This window comes from Marmota marmota, unplaced genomic scaffold (assembly GCF_001458135.2).
Source record: "Marmota marmota marmota unplaced genomic scaffold, marMar, whole genome shotgun sequence".
Lineage (NCBI taxonomy): Eukaryota > Metazoa > Chordata > Mammalia > Rodentia > Sciuridae > Marmota > Marmota marmota.
This window is the reverse complement of record NW_026000171.1, coordinates 9289551-9306091: the sequence shown is the minus strand read 5'-3', so window position 1 is coordinate 9306091 and position 16541 is coordinate 9289551. Positions and strand designations below refer to the sequence as shown.

Sequence of the window (16541 nt, the reverse complement as noted above, 5' to 3'; positions counted from 1 at the left end):
CTCCTTCCTCAGACCTCCAAAGTGCTGGGATTACAGGCACATGTACTGTACCCCATCTGAGTTATCTTCTTCACACAAGGACCAGACATCTTGATATCCATATTCTCAGCTCCCCACACTCAACCTTGAACATGAAAGAGCATAAACAGGGACTCCAAACAGAGCTGTCACCAAACCCCTATGCTTTACCCACCTTACCACAACCTGTGTCTGTTGCAGATGTCACACTGGGAAAGGCTAGGCCTTGGTTCTCTCTTCCTAGAAGCTAGGTCTGTAGTGAGAACTGCCCTGAGGCTCCAGGCCCCCTCCTTGGGTTTTAGTGACTCAGAACTCAAGGAAGTACTTATTTACATTTACGGGTTTATCGTAAGGATATTGCAAAGAAAACTGGGGTTAATACCAGATGAAGAGGTACATAGGGCAAGGTACAGAGGAGGGACAGAGCCGTCTCTGTACCTTCTTCAGGTACACCACCCTGCAAGAACCTCCATGTGTTCAGTTATTGGAAGCTCTCTGAATCCTGTTCATTTTGATTTTATGGAGACTTCATTACATAGGCTTGTTTGATTAAATCATTGACTATTGGCAATCAATTCAACCTTCAGCCCTAAACTTGAGAGATGGGACTGAAAGCCCCAAACCTCTAATCCTGCCTTGGGTCTTTCTGGTGACCACCTCCACCCTGAAATCACCTAGGGACTACAGCCTATAGGCAGGCATCTCATTAGCATACAAGATACTTATCAGTCTGGAAATTCCAAGGATTTTAGGAGTTCAATGTCAGGAAATGAGCAAAGACCAAATGTACACAGTATTTCACAACATCATAGGGCACAGGGGTAGGATTTGACCTTAGAGAGGGTGCACACCACATAGGACTTTGCAGGCTACTGAAAAGACAATGACTTTTATTCTATCATAGAGAATTTAAAAAGTGGAGTGACAAGTCAGGCATGGTGAATGCCTACAATTCCAGCTGAGGCTGAGCAGAAGGATCACAAGTTTGATGCCAGCCTGGACAAATTAGCAAGAAATTATCTCAAAAATTAAAAACAGGGGGCTGGGGATGTGGCTCAAGCGGTAGCGCGCTCGCCTGGCATGCGTGCGGCCCGGGTTCGATCCTCAGCACCACATACAAACAAAGATGTTGTGTCCGCCGAGAACTAAAAAATAAATATTAAAAATTCTCTCTCTCTCTCTCCCTCCCTCCCTCTCTCACTCTATCTTTAAAAAAAAAAAAAAAAAAAAATTAAAAACAGGCTAGGAAAATATAACTCAGGGGTAGAGTGCTTGTCCAGAATATGCAAAAATGAAACTCCTTCTAACAAGAATATGCAGCAAGGTCATGGGTTCAATCCCCAATACTCCAAGAACAAAAATTTAAAAGCATTAAAAAGTGGAGTGACAGGGGCTGGGTGATGGTGAAACTCAATGATAGAGCTCTTGCCTACCATATGCAAGGCCCTGGGATGATCCTCAGAACAGCAAAACAAAAAACATAAAGCGCTGGTGGCGCACACCTGTACTCCCAGCAGCTCAGGAGGCTGAGGCAGGAGGATCACGAGTTCAAAGCCAGCCTCAACAACAGTGAGGTGCTAAGCAACTCATTGAGACCTTGTCTCTAAATAAAATACAAAACAGGGCTGGGGATATGGCTCCGTGGTCGAATGCCCTGAGTTCAATTCCCAATACCCCCAAAACAAACAAAAAACATAAAGCAACATAATCTGACCTCTTATAAAAAGAGAAAGAATGTAGGGAACAAAGATATAAGGGGACCTGGCCAGGCGTGATGGCACACAGCTGTAATCCTAGTGGCTAGGGAGGCTGAGGCAGGAGGATACAAGTTCAAAGCCAGCCTCAACAAAAGCAAGGTACTAAGCAACTCATTGAGACCCTGTCTCTAAATAAAAAATACTAAGTTCAATCCCTAGTACCAAAAAAAAGAAAGAGAGGAGGGGGGTGGGTACCTGTTAGGAAGTCATTGCAACAATCCAGGAGGGAGAGGATGTGGCTTGGTGGCAGAGGTAACATAGCAGGTGTGCCAAAAGGAGGCTATGGAGCAACTTGGTCCATACACTGGTAGGAACGCAAAATGGCACCGCCATTTTGGGAAACCAGCACCGTTTAATGAAAATATCCCAGTCAGGCATGATGGTATATGCCTATAACTCCAGCTACTGTGAAGGCTGAAGCAGTTGAAAAGGAAATTTGAGGCCAACATGGGTAATTTTGTGAAACCTTATCTCAAAATAAGAAATAAAAAGGGCTGGGGATGTTACTCAGTGGTAGAGCACCCCTGAGTTCAATTCCCTGTACTGAAATAAATTAAATATCTCCCAGCTCTATGACCCAGCAGTTCCAACTCCTAGGTGTCTTACTCAAGACAAGTGAAAGCCTATGTTCACAAAAAGAATTTGTACAGAGTGATCGCGGTAGTGCTAGCCATGCCAGCTATATCTGGGAACATTAGGGTTGGTGAGCAGCATGTTCTTATGGAGACTGTTTCCACAATAGCCTGGAGCTGTATTTCACAGTACAGGAGGTCATGCTTGTCATGATGGCCCTCAGTCTCTGAACAAAAAGAAATTATGTTAGGGGGCTGGGATTGTGGCTCAGTGGTAGAGTGTTCGCCTAGCGCTGGTGGGACCCAGGTTCGATCCTCAGCACCGCATAAAAATAAAGGCATTGTGTTGTGTCCATCTACACCTAAAAACTAAATATTAAAAATTATTAAAAAAAAAAAAGAAATTGTGTTAGGTGCCGTGATGTACACTTGTAATCCCAGCAACTGGGGAGGCTGAGGTAGGAAGATCTCGAGTTCAAAGCCAGCTTCAGCAACTTAGCAAGGCCCTAAGCAACTTAGTGATACGTTGTCTCAAAAAATAAAATAATGGGGTTGGGGTTGTGGCTCAGCAGTAGCGCGCTTGAGGCACTGGATTCGATTCTCAGCACCACATACAAATAAGTGAAAATAAAAGTCCATCAACAATTTTAAAAAATATTTTAATTAATTAATTAATTAAAATGGGCTGGAGGATGTGGCTCAGTGGTTAAGCACCCCTGGGTTCAAGTCCCAGTACCAAAGGGTGGTGGGGAGAGAGGGGGAGAGAGAGAGAAATTACATTCTGAGCCCAATTTTTTTTTTTTTTTGTGGTGCTGGGGATTGAACCTAGGGCCTTGTGCACAGAAAGTGAGCACTCTACTAAATGAGCTATAGCCCCAGCCCTAACCCCCCATTTTTTTTTTGAGAATTTTTTAATATTTATTTTTTAGTTTTCGGCGGACACAACATCTTTGTTTGTATGTGGTGCTGAGAATCGAACCCAGGCCGCACACATGCCAGGAGAGTGCGCTACCGCTTGAGCCACATCCCCAGCCCCGACCTCCCATTTTTTTAAAAAATATTTTTAGTTGTAGATGGACACAATACCTTTATTTTATTTATTTTTATGTGGTGCTGAGGATCAAACCAGTGCCTCACACATGCAAGGCAAATGCTTTACCACTGAGTTACAACTCTAGCCCCAGAGCCCTATTTTAGAGGGCAGAGGAGTATGCAATTTATCATTCAAAGTTCAACAACTGGAAGTGATGAGAGGAATAAGAGGAGAGTTGAGACTGCAAGAATTACTAGTTATATGCATTTGTTAGAAATTAAACTTCTTGGGCTGGGGCTGTGGCTCAAGTGGTAGCGCGCTCGCCTGTCATGTGTGCGGCCCGGGTTCGATCCTCAGCACCACATACAAACAAAGATGTTGTGTCCGCCGAGAACTAAAAAAATAAATAAATATTAAAAAAAAAAAAAAAAGAAATTAAACTTCTTAGCAAGAGTATGCAATGAAGGCCCGAGGACAACTACTGGAGCATAATTCAGTCTGGGTGGTCCACATATGGTATTAGTAATGTACTTACAGGCCTAGACCTTGGGCCAGAAGTCATTTTTAGCTTATGTGTGCGGGTATACCAGGTGCAGAACAAAGGTGCCTGTCACTCCACCTTTCTTCTTTTGAGGACACAGTGTTGAGCTGGGATCACTGATGAAATCATTTGTTCTGTGAGCTCAGACATCCTAATGAGTATTATCCCCTTCACACCAGTCACCTGGGGAGGAAATGAATGTATTTGAATAAACCTGCTTTCATTCAACATTCCTAGATTGTCTCTTTGACACTTCAGTCAATTTAAACTGCACACAAAACCCAGAAGCTTCATTTAAAGTTAAATGATAAAAAGGGATAGGGCTGGGGATGTGGCTCAAGCGGTAGCGCATTCGCCTGGCATGCGCGGGGTGATGGGTTCGATCCTCAGCACCACATAAAAATAAAATAAAGATGTGTGTCCACCGAAAACTAAAAAATAAATATTAAAAAATTCTCTCGCTAAAAAAAAAAAAAAAAAGGGAGGGATAGGCATGTGGCTCAGTGGTAGCGCCATTTGTCTACCATGTGTGAGGCCCTGTTTGGCGGGGAAAAGACTTTCATAAATTTAAGCCATAAAATTGGGCTCTTTTTTTAATATTTATTTTTTAGTTATAGGTGGACACAATATCTTTATTTTTATGTGGTGCTGAGGATTGAACCCAGTGCCTCATGCATGCCAGGCGAGCACTCTACCTTTGAGCCACAACCCAGCCCTAAAGTTGGACTCTTAATGTAAAAATTGTGTGCTTCATCCTTTCTTTGTGTAACTGTAAAATTAATCTTTTTTTTGCTTTGACTTCCAGGAACCTCGCAGATAACCCCATTCAAAATATTGTTATTTAGGTCCCACCTCAGAGGCCATGCTTCTTTCCCTGCCATTTTTTAGCTTTTGGCTTCCTGTTAACTGTAGCCATGGGCCATACAATTCAATTTCACTGGAGCATGACTTTCTCCAGTTTCTGGGCATAGACAAGGTGCCTTCACCCCGCACATTCCAACCTGTGCCTTTTATCTTGAAGAAAATTTTCCAAGATCAAGAGACAGCAGCAACCACTGGGGTCTCCCAAGATTTATGCTACATGAAGGAGCTGGGTGTCCGTGAGAATGTGCTTCGAGTTCTCTCAGATCAAGGTCCTTCAACTGGTGATGACATTCTGAGAAGGAGAATTGAACCCTGGGAATTTGAAGTCATCTTTGACCCCAGAGAACTTCACAAAGAGAACTGTCTGCTTTACAAAATCAATTGGGGCACAAGCCACAATATCTAGCGTAACTCTGGCAAAAACACTACCAATGTTGAAGTGAATTTTATAGAAAAATTTACTGCAGAAAGACATTTTTGCCCATCCATCAGCTGTTCGATCACCTGGTTCTTTTTCTGGAGTCCTTTTTGGGAATGTTCCAAGGCTATTAGAATTTTTGAGTCAACATCCTAATATGCCTCTGGTTATTTATATAGTACAGTTTTTTCAGCACATGGATCAGCAAAACCAGCAAGGACTTAAGGACCTCATTAACAGTGGTATAACTGTCCAGATTATGACAGACTCAGAGTATTGTTACTGTTGAAGAAATTTCACCAACTACCCACTAAAGAAGAAACTCACTGGACAAAATATTCTCTTGATGTGCCATGCACTGGCTTTCTACTGCATCATTCTAAGTCTTCTACCTTGCTTAAAGATTTCCAGAAGATGTCAAAATCAGCTTACATTTTTCATCCTTACTCTTCAAAATTGCTATTACCAGACAATTCCACCCAATATCCTTTTAGCTACAGGGCTGATACAGCCTTCTGTGACTTGGAGATGAATAAAATGATTCCCGTATGTACTGTTTTAAGAACAAGCAATGGTGACACACCAAGAAATGAGTACCATTAAGAATCTAGAAATTGGGGCTGGTATGAAGCTTAGTGGCAGAGCACTTACTTGGCATATACAAGGCTCTGGGATTGATCTGCAGCACTGGAGAAAAAAAAGAGAGAAGAATACAGAAATGTTCAGAAGCAGCATTATCATGAATTGTTTAACTTCCTGCCATATTCCAAATTACCCTAAAACTTCATATCTTTTGTTTTAAACTTTGTATCTTAAAGCAATAAATATTTATTGTCACAAAAATATTGTTACTTATTCTTCTTTTAAAAATATTATTTTTTAGTTGTAGTTGAACACAATACCTTCATTTTATTTATTTATATTTTTATGTGGTGCTGAGGTTCGAACCCAGAACCTTGCACGTGCTAGGCGAGCACTCTACCATTGAGTCACAATCACAGCCCCTTTTATTTATTCTTTAATTATGTGGATATGCAATTCTGAAAAAGAAATCAAATTGCAGCCTAAATTTAACAAATTAGTTCATTACATAATTCTTACTATAATAGTTTTTATTCCTTGTGAAATGAATGTCTCAAAAATTTTCAGAAAAATTGAAAAAAACACAAAGGCAAAGAAGAAAACCTATGGGATTTTATTATCCCTATGTAACCATGTGTTTTTTTTCCTTTCATTCTTTTTTTTTTTTTCCAAATTCATTTTCTATTCCTGTGTTCCCCGGTCTGATACAGCAACTTTCTTGGTCCTATTTGCTTCCTCACTCTTTTCAGAAACTTTTTGTTTGTTTCTGTTTCTCTTTTGTTGGCATTACACGCAGTTGTTCTTTGAGGTGCGCCACACCACAGTCCTGTCCCATAAGTGGGAACTATCTGGACAAGGGGACTGGCAAGTGGCTGGACTAGATTATCTGCACCCCACAGGGCTTTGCATCTTTTCCTTTCTCCCTGGTTCCTTGAGAACTGAGAACTGCCACCCCAGAGGTTATCCCAAAATAGCCTGGGAGGACTCCGAAAGCAGTTCCTCACCAGAAGCCTTAGGAATTGTCCTGGCAACGTTGGAGTAAGTGGCCAAATTTGACAGCTATAATAATTGTTTGAAGGTGCCAACCCTGACAAGAGATGAGTGAAGCCAATGTCATTTTCATTGCTACCAATTTTTGTGCTGGGCCAGAGTCAGGTCCGTGGCAGCCCTTGTGGCGGGACAGAATCCCGGATTTGGAGACCTCCCCAGCCGGCTCGGGATTCCCCTTTCTCGCTCACTCCCAGCCTGGTCGGTGTTCAGTTTCCCCAGAGGCAGGCGGGAGGCGGGAAGCCGGAGGCGTGTCGGAGGCGGGGCGGCGCGGTCGGAGGCGGGGCGCCGCGTGAGGGCGCGAGGGACGGAAGCTGGTCATCCGGCCCGCGTCCGGGCTCTCTCCGTGCGCTTTGGGGACTTTGCCTTGGTGCGGACGCGCCCTGCGCCCGAATTCCCGCGCGGCGTCTGTGTGGTGAGTATGCCTTGGCTCTTGGGCGCCCGGCCGTGTGTTCCCCGGCCCGGTGCCATCTAAGGGGTCTCCACCGAGCTCAGGTTGGGGCACGCCGCCCGCGCTGTCCTCGGCTCGGTCTCAGGCTGTCTGCGCCTTGGGTCGGGACCAGGGGAGGGCTGGAGAGGCGCATGCCTCAAAGTGTTTGCCGGAGCACTCCGCCGCCCTGCGCCTGGCATCGGGTGAGAGCCCCCAGCCCGGACGTGGGTCCGCCCCGCCGCCAACCTCGTTTCTGCCCAGCCCCTTCGTGGGCGGCCCGCACACGCGGGAGCGCGTCCCCTGTAGCCCGCCCGCCCCGCAGCAGGGGTCCTGGACAAGGTAGCGGAACCCCGTGTTCTCTTCTGTGGCCCAGTGGTCCTCCCTTTGGGCGGCGGTACTGGCTTTGTTGTCTTCTCTTCACGTGGACGTCGGCGGGGCGGGCGGGCCNGCCGCGCCCCTCACCCGCAGGTGCTTGAGAGAGCTGGGAGAGGCGAGGCCACAGACACCTCCGCCAGGGTTCCGTGGACTGTTCAGCCCCGGCCATCTCTAGAGATGAGAAAGCTAACAGGAAGGACAGGCTCTTGCCTCACACCTGCTCTGTGGCCGATCCGGAACCCCAGCACAGATGCAGACCTTGTACTCCAGTCCAGAGCACTTCCCCTATACTTGCTGGTGCCTCAGAGTTCAGAGCTCCATGGCTCCACAAACGTGGCGGGAGTGGCAGCCCACAGGGCCGCTTGGAAACCCCAGAGAGTTCTGAAACTCTCACCCACCAAGGAGCTGGGCTAGCAAGGGTTTATTCATTCATTCATTCACTCATTCAACAAATATGAATGTGCAGCTGGTGCTGGGGTCAGGATAGGACCAGAGATGGCCATGAGGGGATAGACTGAGGAACACAGGGAAGGGCTCTGTAGCTCTGCGCCTTCTTGGCCGGGATTAGCTTTCATGTGGCAGACCTGGGGATCCATCCCAGAGCCCCTGACTTATCTCATGGCTACACTTGACCAATCTTCTGAGACATCTTCAAAGCCAGTAGTAGCTCAGCTGACCTGCTATGGAAGAGAGCTAGTGGAAGCTGCAAAAAGGATATGGTTTTTCCACATTCCATCTCCACCCGGTCAGGGCACTTGGCAGGCTCTGAGATGGGGAGGGCTTCCTGCGCTGGGGCTTTGCCATCTTGGGACAGACCTTGAAGACTGCCTGACATTCCCTGGGAGTCAGCCATGATTTTGTCTGGAAGAGAATGTGGTCTGGCAGCCAAGGGTAAATAGGAGAGTGAGTGAGCACCAAACTCTAGTGAGGGGGACCTTCTTGGGAAGATGACGCATGCCAAGCCTTACCTGCAACCAAGTGTTGTCCTTGCCTCTTCTGTCCCTCCTGACCAGGGATGGAATGGGAGTAGGGTCAGCACTTAATAGCTGAAGTTTAAAAGCAGCCATCTTGGGCTGGGGTTGTGGCTCAGTGGTAGAGCACTTGCCTAGCATGTGTGAGGCACTGGGTTTGATCCTTAGCACCACATAAAAAAATAAAGTTGTAAAATCTAAAAAAAAAAAAAAGAAAGAAAGAAAAAAGCAGGCATCTCACTTGGGATTGTTTTCCTGAAGAACAAAGTGCTGCCTCAGGAATGGAGACCTAAGACTGCGGGGACATGTTCCTATAATTAATTGATCTGCAGTAGGATAGGACTGGCAAAGAAGGCCAGACTATTGGGGCTCTCTGAAGGATGAATAAGGGCATGGTTTTCCCACAGGAGTCCAGGCTGTGCAAGGAATGCCTGGGGAGGAACACTTATTTGCAAATGAGTATAAATGGGCCTTGCAAGGAGCCCCAGCCACACCCAGGCCTTTGGACTTTGAAGGAAGGATGAGGACCAGGAGGAGGATGGAGGTTTGATGATGGAGCCTTCTAGGCCAGCATTCTCAGCCTTGTGAAAGGCAATGAATGATATTCCCTTCTGTCCTCTTTCTAGCAAGGTGGAGGGGTTGGTGACCAAATGGGAGTCTGTAACCATCAGTTTTCAAGGACAGGCAGCCTTCTTACTCAGGGACTGAGTGAATCATGGTGGTAATACCAAGAGTGCTGGCTCTGAAGTCAGTCTGCAAGGAGCCGGGATGTAGAACAGTGGCTGCTGGAAGCACATTCTGCGGTAGCATCTCTGGTCAGGTTGCAGCTGTGAAGGACAGCACAGTTCTGCAGTACCCCTGAGGCCAGCTGATATGTCTACCCCTGCTCATCTCATCTGGTCTCCACAATTAACAGCTCCTTGGCTAGCCCACCTGGCTGGTCACTCCCAGAGGTCACATGTATCCTTGTTTAAAGCCACTGATAGATCTAAGGAAGACAGCTAACTGAGGCTCAAAGGGTGGGGGATGTAACCAACCATAACATACAGAGTACCTGATACACAGAGGATATATTTGTAAGTTTTTGTTTTTGTTTTGAGTTGAGGTCTCTATGTTGTCCTGGCTGGTCTTGAATCCTGTGCTCAGGTGATCCTCCTGCCTTAACCTCCTGAGTAGCTGGAACTATAGGCAACTTCCACCTCACAATGCTATATATGTTTATTAGTTAACTTATTTAGGCTTTATAGTAATCAGAGATTAGATTAGCATCATCATTCTTCAGATGAAACAGATAAAAAGGGGTTAGATAATTTGCCCAGGGCCACAACTGAGGGATTCAGACTCCAGGGCCCTAATTATAACCATTGCACCACATTGTCAACCTCCAAGGCTTCTCTCTGTTCTGCTATTTAAATGCAACCTACTTACCTGCACACCTTCATGCCTATTAGACATTCAGGGGTGAGCGGCAGAGAGAATGACCATGACCTGTAGTCTTTCTTTTTTTTTTTTTTGCTGGAGATCATCAGGGCCTGGGACATGCTAGGTAAATACTCTACCACTGACCTACCCCAGCCACCATGCCTTTCTGTGGACTCCTCTCTTGCTAGACCTTAGGAGGCAGACAGGCCTCTGAAGTTACAGCTAATGATGTGTGTGAGAGAGGACTCCATTGGTGGAATTTTTACCCAAGAACTACCCTGGCAGATTCCCACAACTCTCTACCTGCAACTCTATCCCCCGCCCCCCCCGCGCGCGCGCGCACACACACACACACACACACACACACTTTTTTCTCTGTCTACCTCTGTTGGTCTAAATGGTAATGTTTTAAATAAAAGGCCATCTCAGTGAATCTCAAGCAACCATTTCTGGAAGTGTTTCTGCCTGAAAATTGATTGCTTGCTTGGCTTTATGGATGTTGTGCCTATAATCTTTTCTGAAAAAGACACACCAACTAAGAAAAAGAGGAAGAGCTGGGGTGTGTCTCAGTGGTAGAGCACCAGCCTGCCTGGCATGCCTGAGGCCCTGGGTTCCACCCTTAGCACTGCAGAAATAAAGAAAGAAGGAAATGGAGGGGGCCAAAGAAAAGGAAGAAGTGTTTTATTTAAATTACCCTCCACTATCAGTATTACGAAAGGACTTCCTTGAATTTTGTGAGCTTTGGAGGGAGAGAGTTTTTTGTTATTGTTTTGTTGTTTGTTTGTTCTGTACTGGGGATTGAAACTGGGATGCTCTATCACTGAGCTACATCCCAGCCTTTTTAGCTCTTTTAATTTTTTTTCTTTTTTATTTTTGAGACAGGGTCTCGCCAAGTTGCCCAGACTTTTCTTGAACTGGCAATCCCCTCCTGAGTAACTGGGATCATAGGCTCCTGTAGGGAGGAGGAGTTTTGAAGGGTAAAAGACTACATCTGGACGTAGACCAGACTTAAAGAGGGGGTTGGTTGCTCTTAGGTATGCAGAGTAACTGGAAAGACATTCTGCCCTAGTGAAAGGGTGTGGGTTCTCATGGCAGCTGTGGCTCAGGAGTGGGCAGCACAGCAGTGTGGCAGCTGCTACTGGGGAGATCCCTGTCGTCTGGGTCTAGTGCTCAATCTGCTTTGATGTCCAGGTCATCAAGGAACTTTCTGCAGAGCTTTCTGCCTGGACTTGTTCATCTAGATTGGATCCCCCAGCTTGCAGTTAATCATCCATGCTGATGGCTATGCTGGTGACCAGCAGAGCAGGTTGCCATCTACCATAGGATTGGGTTCCTTCCTTATTTGCTTACCAGTCCTCTTTCTTTAGAGGAAGGAAGTCAGTACTGTGCTCTGGGTGGGTGGGTGGGGGTAGGCTGGCCTTTGAGGTTCCAAATGCAACATATGGGTAGATGAGCTGGAACAATCCAATTTGTCTGATATGGACCCTTGACCATGAGCCTTTATCTGAGGCTGCTACTGGAGTCCTAGGCTAGAGGGTTGAGGGTCCCAGCAAATCAGGTTTAGCCACCTGCCCCACAAACCAAACAGAGGAGAGGAACTTGAATCAGTGTAAGTGCACTGGGAAGACAAGAGGACCCACATCCTTAGCCCTACCTTTAAGGGGATGACAGTTAATTCAGGGTTTTATAGAAAGGGGAACGAAGGCCAGACATGGTGGCTCATGCCTATAATCCCAATGATTCAATAGACTAAGGCAAGAGGATCACAAGTTCTAGGCCAGCCTGGGCAAATGTTGTAAGACTCTGTCTCAAAAAATAAAAAGTGCTGGAGGTGTAGCTCAGTGGTATGGCACCCTACTAACAAAAAAAGAAAAAAAAGGGCAAGAAAGTGGGGTTTGTATAGCTAGAGGGTTTGCACATCTGACAAAGAAGGTTCATCTTATTACCAGAGCCCTAGGAGAGATACCTGACTCCAGGAATTCCAAGATCCAAAAACCAAACAGAAAAGGTAATGATAAAAAAAAAAAAAAGAAAGAAAGAAAGAAAGAAACTTTAATCAAATGACCATATTGGGAAGGCAGAGTCACATGCTTCCTGATGCTCACATGAACTTTAGGTTTAAACAGAGGAAGAATTGGGCAAGGGCAAGAGTTATACATATTCAAGCAGCCTTAGTTAAACTATGGTCTGGTTATTTTATTTCTGGTTCTATGAGGTGGCTCCGACTAAGTCCTTGTCACTTGAGGAAGCCATCTCCATTTGCTGCTCAGGATATTTATCTATTAAGTGATCCTGGAAGGAAGCAATTTGGTGCCCATGAGACAATTGTTCCTGCTTAGGGGAGGGCAGTTGCATTATAGGGTGACTTGCCTGTAGGGATCTACTTTACCTGGAAAGTGTAGGGAAATGACTGGAATCTTCTAGGCACTCCTCTAGGGTCCTAAAAGAGGGTATCCCCACAAATCTTACCTCAGTCTTGAAGGGGGATGAGATAGATTAGGTAAATTTAGGGCTATTACTAGTTTTTATATGACATTCCTTAAATTATTATGAAGAGCTGAGCAGATCACAAAATTGAAGGTGATAAAGGAAACAGATATGAAATGAAGGCAGAGATGCCCAACTTTACCCTACTTTTAGTTACCGGTTGAGCATCTGCAGGTCTAAGTAAAGAATCATTGCCTAAGTTCCTCTTATAATCTTGGACAGGCATGATCTGGTCCATTACATTTGGATTGGTCAGTGAGGGTCTTGTCAGCAATAAGAAAGTTACTGTTTTTTACTAGGAAGGGGAGGAGGGGTTCTACTCATCACAAGATATTTATCAATCAGACCTATTCCTAGAATCCAAGGTGACTCAGAGCAGAGAAGACACATGCAAAATGGAGGCAGAGTTGCCAAGTTTTTAATCCTATTTTTAGTTACTAGTTACCCACTGAACATTTACAGGCAAAAGTGAAGAGTCTTAAGTCCTTATTACACTGCCAGCAATAATGTTCTTTTGTGTGTGGAGGGGGGGTACTGGGGATTGAACCTCGAGAGGCTTTATCACTGAGCTATATCCCCATCCTTTTTCATTGTTTATTTTAAGACAGGGTCTTGCTAAGTTGAGTAGTTCTTTGCTAAGTTGCTGAGGTTGGCTTTGAACTTGAGATCCTCTTGTCTCAGCTTCGCAAGTTGCTGGCAATACAGGCGTGACAGCGCACCTGGCTACAATAATATTCTTGTATTTTTGTTATTAGGCATCTCTGCATCCATATTCCATTTAATTTGCATGAATATATACAGATACTCCTCATCTTACAATGGGGCTGTGTTCCACTAAACCCATTATTATTGGGGTAGAAGGTTCTACTGCACATCACTCTACTAAAGCTCTGGAGACAGAAGTTGCTGGAAGAAGACAACCTTCAAAGCTAGCATTGAGGAAGAAAGAGATAATCTTTTCTGTGTCAAATCTCTATGTTCATTAGGGCTTAAGGGCATAGACAGCATTTATGAGAAGAAAAAGGGAGTTCAGTGGGACAAAAAGCAGGAAATCCATGGGGCTCCCTCTTTCAAAAGCATCATCTCCTTCACTTGGATTCTTGGAGTTGCCTCCTTATCACATCCAAGGGAACTTTTGGAGCCTGCCTGGCTGGTGATGCATACCTGTAATCCCAGTGACTCAGGAGGCTGAGGCAGGATTCAAGTTCAAGGTGAGCCTGGGCAACTTATTGAGTCTCCAAATAGAAAATAAAAAGGGTTAGTCCAGTGGTAATTCTGGGTTCAATCCCCAGTACCTTTAAAAAAAAAAAAAAAGACTCCCCAAATCATTATTGTACCATCATAAATTAAAAAATGGTTGTTAAGTTATAAAGGCATTTAATTTACCTGACCTACCAAACATCCTAGCTTAGCCTAGTCAACCTTACATGTGCTCAGAACACTCATGTTAGCCCATTGTTGGGCAAGATCACCTAACACAAAGCCTGTTTTATAAAAAAGTATTGACTCTCTCATGTAATTTATTGAATATTACACAGAAAGTGAAAAGTGTAATAGTTGTAGGAGTACACTTTTACACCAACCATCAGAAAGTGGAAAAATAAAAGTTGGGACAGTCTGTATTTTAATTCTTACATTAATTCTGTGAAGTTCTACAGTTGTGTCCATTAATGGTAATGTGCATCCCACATGGATAAGCGTTGAGGTGACTGTAGCCCTGAGCCCAGAACATGTCCCAAGAGCTCCTACTTGAGTCTCTGTCCTCCAGAGCCAAAAAGAAGGGGAAGACCTTCTTCGAGTGGCATTTGGGGACCTTTCTGTTTTTCCATTTGGTCCCCACAAGGCAGGAGGTGGTCCTTTTTGCACATGGGGAAAGTGAGATTACATTGCAAGTTCAAACCAAACAGGACCTGTTTACCTTTAGAGATTCTGTTCTGGGCTTGAAAGACCTGAGCCTCTTAATATGCATATGATCTCAGTGGGCTTCTCTGGGGTTCAGCTGTTTCTGTAGCGCGGAGCTGGCTGAGGTCAGAGTGGGAGGACTGAAGATCCATTAAGATTTGAGAGCAGCAGGAGTACTGGATAAGACTAGGGACTCAGAGCCAGGAAGGGAAGCAGGGTCCAGGGGCATTTGGGGCTGTGGCATGAAGGTGAGGTGAGGTGGTAGGCATGTGTCCTTCCTGGTAGACAGTCTGGGAGAGTGAACTAGGGCTGAGGAACTCTGATCCTGTGAACATAGATGTCTCAAAAATCTGTGTGCCTCAATTCAGCACATAAGCCAGCTGGGAGAATGAGTCACTCCCCACGCACAGCCTCAGCTCAGCCAGTGTGTTATTAACATAAGTCAGATTTGGCATCAGAGGGGGCTGGAGAGGCTCCTGCCTTGGGCATTCATCTCCTTGGAGACAAGGAACAGGAAGCCACTGTGGGGTTCAGTGGGTGAACCCTAAGCTTTGAGTTCTGGGAGAGTCACTGCATTAGGACTATCTGCCTTCTTCCAGACTCAACTGCCTCTACATGTGTGTGTAGGAGGTAGAGGGAACACAGCCAGGCTAAGCACCATCTGGGGACTCTGGAGTCCATCAAGGCAAGCCCTGGTGTAGTGGAGGAGATAGAACAATCTTTCTTTCTTTCTTTTTTTTTTTTTGTATTGGGGATGGAACACAGGGGCACTTGGCCATTGAAACACATCTCCAGCCCTATTTTGTATTTTATTTAGAGAAAACAGGGTCTTACTGAGTTACTTAGCACCTTGCTTTTGCTGAGGCTGGCTTTAATCTCGAGGTCCTCCTGTCTCAGCCTCCCAAGCCGCTGGGATTACAGGTGTGCACCACCACACCTGGCAAGATAGAGCAATCTTGACTGAAATTTCTCTAGAAATTCTAGCAGGCTCTGAGACCACTTGGCCCCCAAGGGTGTACAACCTCTGAAATGCCTTATTTTCTCTCCTGGGGATCCGTTAGGAACCTTGGAGATCTCTTACCTCCAAAATCCTTACCTGGTCTACTAGGGAGCTGAGTTTGGGGCCCATGGTGGGAGACCGTCTCCAGAGACATCTGTGAGATGACTGTGAAAGCTGCATCTTTTTATGTTCTAGTAATCTGCCCCATTCCCCCCCACCCCTGCACCCTGATGTAGGTCTTTGACCCCTTTCACAGCGGAGGAAAGAAATTTTTCTGCCAGAGCTTGGGAGGCAGGAGGACTGCTGATACCCATGCAGGCCCTTCTGTCTACGCCAGTTGACTCCCTTGTTCCTTGCCAGCTCTGACTAAGCACAGTGTGGGTAGCAGCCCCCTGTCTGTTTGGGATATGTGCTGTGCTTTATCCCTGGCAACATCCCATTTTCCTCCATAATTAAGCTCTGAAAAGAAGATAAAGAGAGTTCAGGAACAAGGTAGTAGGACAAAAGCTCATGTAGACATTTTAGAATGGCCTCTGGGACATCTGTCTCCCTCCTTGCTGGCCTATCTTGCCCCATTCAGTGTCTACAGGCCTTTTAGAAAACTCAGGGCCTGGAAGCAGGAGATTAGGTGTCGGAGGGCTTTAACATTCAGAATGCCTGACTTCTGTGGGCCTGGTGGTGCCAGAGACACTCATGAAGGGATGTTCCAAATTACCTGGTAAAGAGGCCCCTCCTTCCTTATGCTACCCTCCCTCAGCTGCTGTATGTATGTATGTATGTATGTATTGCAGTGTTGGGGATTGAACCGAGGGCCTTGTACATGGCTAAGCAAGCATTCTACCACGAGCTCTGTGAGCTATACCCTCATGTCTGAGCTATACCCTCAGCTCTTGGCTGCTGTTTTCTTTCTTTGTTTTTATTTCTTTTGTTACTGAGGATTGAACCCAGGGTGCTTAATCTCTGAGCCACATCCACAGCCCTTTTTTTTTTTTTTTTTTTGGAGACATGGGCTTTTCCTCTAAGTTGCTTTAAGGCCTTCACTGAATTGCTGAGGCTGGTCTTGAATCTTGCAGTCCTCCTGCCTCAGCCTCCCAAATTGCTGGGATTATGGCATGTTCACTA

General features: G+C 45.6%; 1 protein-coding gene and 1 pseudogene across 1 annotated transcript in view; both read left to right on the top strand.

Annotated features, from left to right (window-relative positions):
• The first annotated feature begins 4664 nt into the window (after window positions 1-4664).
• On the top strand, window positions 4665-5984 carry LOC107154911 (annotated as a pseudogene).
• A 1131-nt stretch (window positions 5985-7115) lies between these two features.
• Window positions 7116-16541, top strand: part of Bid (BH3 interacting domain death agonist) — a 44232-nt gene continuing 34806 nt past the window's right edge. The window contains exon 1 of the mRNA XM_015500820.2: window positions 7116-7247. The gene's annotated coding sequence lies outside the window, so the exon portion shown is untranslated. The remainder of the gene's footprint in view (window positions 7248-16541) is intronic.